This window comes from Trematomus bernacchii, unplaced genomic scaffold, assembly GCF_902827165.1.
Source record: "Trematomus bernacchii unplaced genomic scaffold, fTreBer1.1, whole genome shotgun sequence".
Taxonomy (NCBI): domain Eukaryota; kingdom Metazoa; phylum Chordata; class Actinopteri; order Perciformes; family Nototheniidae; genus Trematomus; species Trematomus bernacchii.
This window is the reverse complement of record NW_022987720.1, coordinates 16522920-16530274: the sequence shown is the minus strand read 5'-3', so window position 1 is coordinate 16530274 and position 7355 is coordinate 16522920.

Genomic DNA, 7355 nt, shown 5'->3' with positions numbered 1-7355 from the left:
AAGCTCACTTCTTAGAGCACACCAAGCTGGCTCCAACTGTGTGTGTGTTCATGTGTGTGTATGAGCCTTAGCACATCCATGAGGTGATGTTACGGTCTGTGGGTGTTTGTACTACACATTGGTCAGGAAGGAGGGTGCTCAGAGGAACGGAGGCTGGTAGATGAAAGTTGTGTGTCATGAGTAGTGGTGAGATGCCGCATGCACAGTGTGTGTGTGTGTGTGTATGAGTGGGCTGTGCCCAGGTTAGTGTCTGACCTGTAGCCCGTATGGATTGCAATAACCCTTATTTAATCTGTTTTCATATCAGCGAGAGGCCACAGGGATTTCCGTTGTGTTTATATTATTTTCATTCTTTTCACATAACAGAGGGACTGTATATCCTGCCTCCTTACTTACGTCCGAATAAAGGATGCTTCGAGCTGAATGCCTCATCTCCTCGCTTGATTTATCAAGCTTTATGAACATCTAGCCGCTCTGTGTTTTTAGCTCAAGGCTACATTGCCTCCAGCCTATGAACAGCAGTGCTATGTACATCTGCTCTCAGTACCACTCTCAATCTCTGGAAACACATTTCACCAATCCCTAAAATATGTTATAGAAGACAGAATCAGGAGTTACCCCCTTAATCCTGCTTAGATTTACAAAGGCCCATATTACTAAACAAGCATTGTCACAAATTGTCCCAAATGGAGGCTGATTACCCTCTTGCTGTGATTTCTTTATGGAAAGATGTGAATTCTGGATATAATTCCAACATTTTAAGATTATTTCAACAAGTTTTTGCGATTTTTATGACAAATTTTGTTCGGTCCAATGTATTTGCTAAGGAAAATGAAGTGACTTTGTTGTTGGAGAGTGGAAAAAGTAATTTGTCTTTGATTAGTTTGGTGCTGATCGACCTAGCGGTGACCTTTTTGTCTCGAGCAAGCAGACCGTTCAATCACAGAAGAGTTGGTCAAGACCTCATCTGGAGGTTCAAAAGATCAATCAGCCAGAGAGATGCTGGTGAAATTGTTTGGGACAAAGTTCATGGAAAAGCAGATTGCAGCGTGTTACTGTAATTGATACACTTGCTTTTGAAAATGAAGCACTCCTAACATTCCCCAATGAAGGGTTGGATAGCATACAACCGGGACTCTGGGTGTGGTTTAGCATAATTGTTGTCTGTGACTGTTTTCACTTGTCTATTTCTGTCTCTGTTGGATCCCACAAAATGGCAGTCTTAGTGGCAATCAGCTCCCCCCTCAAAAATTGTCAGTCTGCCTCCTCTTCCCACCCCCGATGTCTTTTGTTCGACCGACTTGTCACTCCTTTTGTCAGAGGATGTTAATATGAGCGTATCAGTCATCAGGTCCCATGCCTAATACGCTCTGGGGAAGTTACAAAAATGACTGACTGACACCGAACGAGTAGCGGCTCTTCCCGTTATTCTGTTGCTATGGTTACTTGTTTTTTTTTGCATTTGTAGAATCTATTTCATTTACCCAAAAAAGGCAAAGCCTACAGGCACTTGATGGGCTTGACTGTATAATTTGTCAGTACAGCAGATCCCTCTGGATGTGCAATTTGACTTGTATGTCTATAAGGGGAGAAGGTGAATATTAATATCCCTCTGCTGTAGATCTGCTGTCTGTCAATAGAGTTTAATAAGTGCACAGGTTTCCTGTTCAGTCCCCTGAAACAATCTCCAACTAAAGCTTCCCTCTCTCCCTGACCTACCGCTTCATGCATTCTTTACACCTTTTTTCCCCCCAAGCTGGGATTGACTGCTGATTTGTAAGCCGGAGCTGCTCTTTTGCCCGCCTGTCTGGCCGGCTCCATTAATAATTTAGTTCATAATGAAGTACATCTCCAGTTAATTAACACAACAGCTGTATTGTGTTGTTGATCATACAGTTACATGCATACACATTAGGAAAAGAAAAAAAAGTCTCACGCTGAGAGTATTCAGGATTTATCCCTACAAATGTGCTTTATTAGCGTTAAGTAATAGACCTCTTATCTCATTTGGAGCCATCTGTTTCAGCTACAGATTGCGCTCTTCTGTGAATACATTGTGCTTTTCTCACTACTCTCAGCACCAATTAGTATCTGGAGACAGTTCATGTCCTGGAATGGTGCTCAGCCACCTCAGGTAAAATCCCTCCGAGATCTTTTAGCAATGACAGCAAACAGGTTGTTTGCCCGAAGGGATGTGTGCAGCTCTCATCCAAGGTCCCTCTTTGTGTTTGTTCTCATCACTTTTTCTCATTGGACTCTTAAAGACTCTCCCTTAGAAATCAACCGGTAACCACATGAAACTGTCAGTCAGCTTCGTGAATCAGCTGGAAACCTTGGCATCTTTATATTTTAATTGCTTTTCACACTGAATTGTATTGAAGTGGTGATACACTAGTCATTTGTTGTTTTGTTTTTGACAAGTGTGGATTGGCAAGGATCCCAGGGAGAAGAAACAAACTGAGCCATGGCATCAAAAATCCAAGTTGCACAACATGTCCACCTGTTACCAACAGATATCTCCTAGTTTGGTGCAACTAGTCTGCTTGCTTTTGTCTTAAACAGCACCCAGTCTTTTCTCCTTTTCTCCTCTTACTTTGTCATGCTCATTAAAAAAAATCAAACTCTCCGCCACAGTTTATTTAGCTGCAGTTTCCTCTCTCAAGATATCCAGTGTGATTGCAGGAAGCCTCATGCTGGCCTTTTCTAAAAAAACTCATCTGATCTAATAATATTGTTTGAATCAAGCTTTTGTCCGTGAAAATTATAGCCTTTGATTTTTGCATTTCTCTTTTTTTTTATATCCTCTCAGTGCTTCATCTCACCCCAGTGTAAATGAGTTGCATTGATTCCATCTCTATTTCTGTTCTCCGCTTTGTCTCTCTATTGTGTGGCCCATCTCGCTGGTTCCCTGAAGCTTCCCAGATTCTCTCTGATAGATAGCCTTGTTTTTGCTTACAGCGGCATTAAGCACACAGTTTCTCTGTCATGAATCTATCTATCATTTCTTCCCACTCTCCCTCTCTTGTCCACTGAGATCATCAGCTGCTTGCAGAGTCTCTCCCTCCTCGAAGCCATTTCTGAATCTCAAACCTTCAAATCCCCAGTGGTGGATTGTACTGCCCACCACTGACAGTTTCCAGTGCCTCAACTCTTTCTATATTATGGTCCTTAAAGGTATTTTACAGTGGTGTCATCTTCATTCTTTATGCTCCTGAGGTTGCTTGAAATTTCCCAGACTTCAAGGTCAGAGCAGACACCAAAACCTTCATCATGTGGTTAGCAATCTGCTGCCATTAACAAGTGAGTTCAAACAGACCTGTGCATCAAAGAGCAAACCTATTTGAAGGAAAGACTGTTAACAATTAGGCTGTGGAATGAAAATACAATCTAAATATCATCCTGTGTGAATTCAGAATAAACGTTCCCTTGGATTTATTTTCTTAATGTTGCAAAAAAAGATTTTTGGTAGTAATAGTAATTTATTTTCATGCCCATAGGCACGAAGAGGAACTGAAAGGAAAACCCTTTTTAGTGAAATAAAGAAACCCACTTTAAACTAAGGAAAAAGGTCTACTTTGCTGAGACTTGCAAGTATTTAAATGTCAACATCTGCGGCGTATTCAATTTCAAAATAAGTGGTAGTCTTTCACCCCAAGCAAACCGCTCTGTGTGACAGAAACCTCCAACATGATGCTTGTTTTGTGTGCGATTTTCCTAACAAAGCGGATGTGTGAACAAAGCTATTGAGTCCATATTGCTCCTCAGCAGTTCAGGCAGACCACCGTAATTTAGACACAGTCAGTGGTCTCAGCAGCTGTGGCACTGAGTTAAACCACGACCCCGCTGTAATGTGCTTTCGGCTGCTGTCTTCGGCACAGATCAGTCTGAATGACTGAGACTGATAAACCCCTCTGTCAGCTGTGTGTCAGGGCAGAAAACACACAAACACAGTGGAGCAGAAAGAACAAATAGCTTACACCTGTCGATCAGAGCGCAGTGTCAGACTAATGCAAGGCACGTCAGGGGAGTGCACAGAGAGCCTAGTTCAAAACAAAACCTCACAACAAATCAGAGCAGAAAGGGATGAAGGAGAGCACCTGGAGACCACGTTTGGCACGGACACACACAGATGAAAAACGTGCGCTTGTTCAAATGCCTGCTGATGCCAACGTCTCATCTGAGGTATCACTTCCAGACCTCCTGCCCCGGGACAGGGTTGTTGCCAAAAGTTACTGGCACATTATCAGCTTCACTGGATGATTATGAAAGTGTGTCAGTCCTGCTTAGAGAAGAGGGACAGATGGCCTTAATAATGGCGTGCATGTCACAGACTTCCTTACTGTACAATATGACCAAAAGCTTTGTTCAGAAATGCATTATTATTCTGTCCACTAAACCAAGCCAGCTTGTGTATGCTGCCTATATATCATGGAAACACAGTGTTGTCAGATATATAGGACGGCTGAGAAAGAAATATAGCAGGAAATGGTTTGTTTTTGTCAATTTTTCGTCTGGCTCAGCTCCTCTGTTGTTGTGTGAGCTTGATTGGGAAAAAAAATACTGCAAACAACAGCAAATCATATGCGTTTGCAATCCAAACACAAACGGCACAGGGGCGTGCTAAATGTGACACTAAATGTTTTATAGCATCTTAATTTGGAAAGCTAAATAACAAATCAGCCAGAAAATATACATTGTCATGACTTGTGAGCTGTTGTTGGATGGAAACGTATCTCGCAAGCAGTCCAAACCACAATGTAAACATACTTACAAAACGTTACTTACATTGACGTTAACATTTTTAGGTGATTTCCATCTTGTTTTTTGCAACCAGAAGCGACAGAAGACGTCAGAGCAACATCAAACGGATAACTTAAAATAAATGTTTAGGCGACCAAAATATTACAGTAGTATTAACTGAAAACAAACTGTGAAAATATTTAAGTTAAAGGTGGGGTAGGTAAGTTTGAGAAACCGGCTCGAGATACACTTTCTGTTATATTCCATGAAATGCTCTTAACATCCCGATAGCAATGAATATCTTAAGTGCTTTGACAAAAAATCCATAAAAAAATGTCATCTGTGGAAGCCGTAATACTGTAAAAAGCACGACCAATCATTTTAGCCGGCTCGGCTAAAATAACTGGATGGCCTACCTGCCTGTCAGCCTTCCATCTGTGCACAAACTTATCTCGTGCCCTCATTGGTCATGTGCGCGTTCGTGTGTGTTGGAGGAGGGGCTCGAGGTAATTTTGGAGAAACCAGCTCGAGTGCGCTAGAATTTGAAAATACACAACCGGAGAAAATCTGCCACTTCCTTACAGAGCCCCTCCTCCAACACACACGAACGCGCACATGACCAATGAGGGCACGAGATAAGTTTGTGCACAGATGGAAGGCTGACAGGCAGGTAGGCCATCCAGTTATTTTAGCCGGGCCGGCTAAAATGATTGGTCGTGCTTTTTACAGTACTACGGCTTCCACAGATGAAATTTTTTTTATGGATTTTATGTCAAAGCACTTAAGATATTCATTGCTATCGGGATGTTAAGAGCATTCCATGGAATATAACAAAAAGTGTATCTCGAGCCGGTTTCTCAAACTTACCTACCCCACCTTTAACTAAAAAGCACTTAGGACATCACCAGTGTAGCAACCGAAAGCATAACCTGCTTTTTTGTCTGTTTTACACTTCATGGGACCACAACATGTTCTTCTTGGTACGTATGTGACATTACAGTGTATTTTTCTTTATGTTGCTGATGATGTCTTGAGGCTTCTGCTTAGAAATGCATTATGCGTGTTGCATTGTCTAAGACAGGGCACATTTTTTTTTATTGCCAACAGAATCAATCAGAAACCCATGAAAATAAAAACGGATGTGATAGGTTTGTGTGAGGAATATATATGTATATATATGCATGAAGAAGCTTGTGATTTATAGCCGATTGAAGGTGTGAAAGGCAGGCTGATGTACACCTCTGTTAGAAAAAGAGCTTCTGTTGCAGATCCTAGATCAGTGTTTGAGCGTAACCTGTTCTGTCAGAGCAGTGAGCCCATTTCGTGTAGGTCATGTTCATGTTCACACATTAACATTCAACATTGAGGCTGTTGGAGGGCAGAGGGGGAAAAGAAGCATGGCCCAAGGGTTCAGCATGGTATTTCATTTGATGCCCTACTTTTCACTTTAAGATCTAAATGTTTTTTGAATTTATTTCTTGGGCCAGCTCCACAGCAGATTATTTTACATTTTACACCCTCCATTGTGCACGCCTCCATTATACGGGATTTCGAATGATGCTGACGCAAACTTGGAGGTGTATTTTACCCCCAACAAAGAGAAAGTAATTAACACCGACGAGGCCTAGTCCGTCTCCCTTATTTTTGTTGTGTTTGTATCAAGGGGCTTAAAATGTGATTGCTTGTGTGGTTTGGGGGTTTTCTTGTGAGGGTTTATCTTTAAAAAGAACACAATTGAGTGTTTTTTCACTCCATGCAGCTTTTCTAACAAGGTTTTTTCATTTTGTTTTGGGCATTTTTTAATACATCAAAAAGGTTTCTGGTGTAAATCAAAAGTTTTACCTGACAATGCCAGGTACAACTTTCAAAGTGTCCCTAAGCATACCAGTTAAATCCATCCGAGACTGCTCCTCCTCATCCTCAGTTTGAGTGCCAGGAAATACCAGAGAAACATGTCGACAGTATCAGAGGTATACGAGATGCTGCCTAGTTTAACAGAAGACTGAGCCCATTCCTTTACATTAAACAGGAGGGACCAGGGACAAGGTGTGAATATGAGGGGAGTGGAGAAGAACAGAAGTGTGCATGTGTCCGGAGAATAGAGAATGAGGGTGATTTTCTTTACAGATAATTGGCGAATGTGCATTTTGTTATATTACATTACATTTGATGCAAGACCTGTCTGCGTTTGATCGTGTCCCTTTGTCACTCGCGGCCTCAGTTGCACAAGCCAGTGATGATGTTGTGTTCATGAAGGCCGGCCCTCCTCGCTCTCAGGGTGCTATAAATAGGGGAGAGAGGCCTCGGGCTCTCAGTGTAATGAGATTAAACCAAACCAGCCTCAGCCTCCAGTGTTTTATTGAGCTTTATTTCAGTTTCCATTCTGCGTTTCAATATGTATAAGAAGATATTGAGTGTGGCTGCTTCTGCGTGCTAGAGTCCATGGAGGAACACTTGGTTCTGCATCAGTATGTCAGTGCGTGTTTGCCCACTTGTGCATGTGTGTATGTGAAGGCAGTGAGAGTGAGATAATGTGAAAGACTTGTGTGAGTATGTGTGTGTAATGTCCTCATTTTGCACCCCGCAGGGCATGGCACATCTCCTAAAGATGTGTT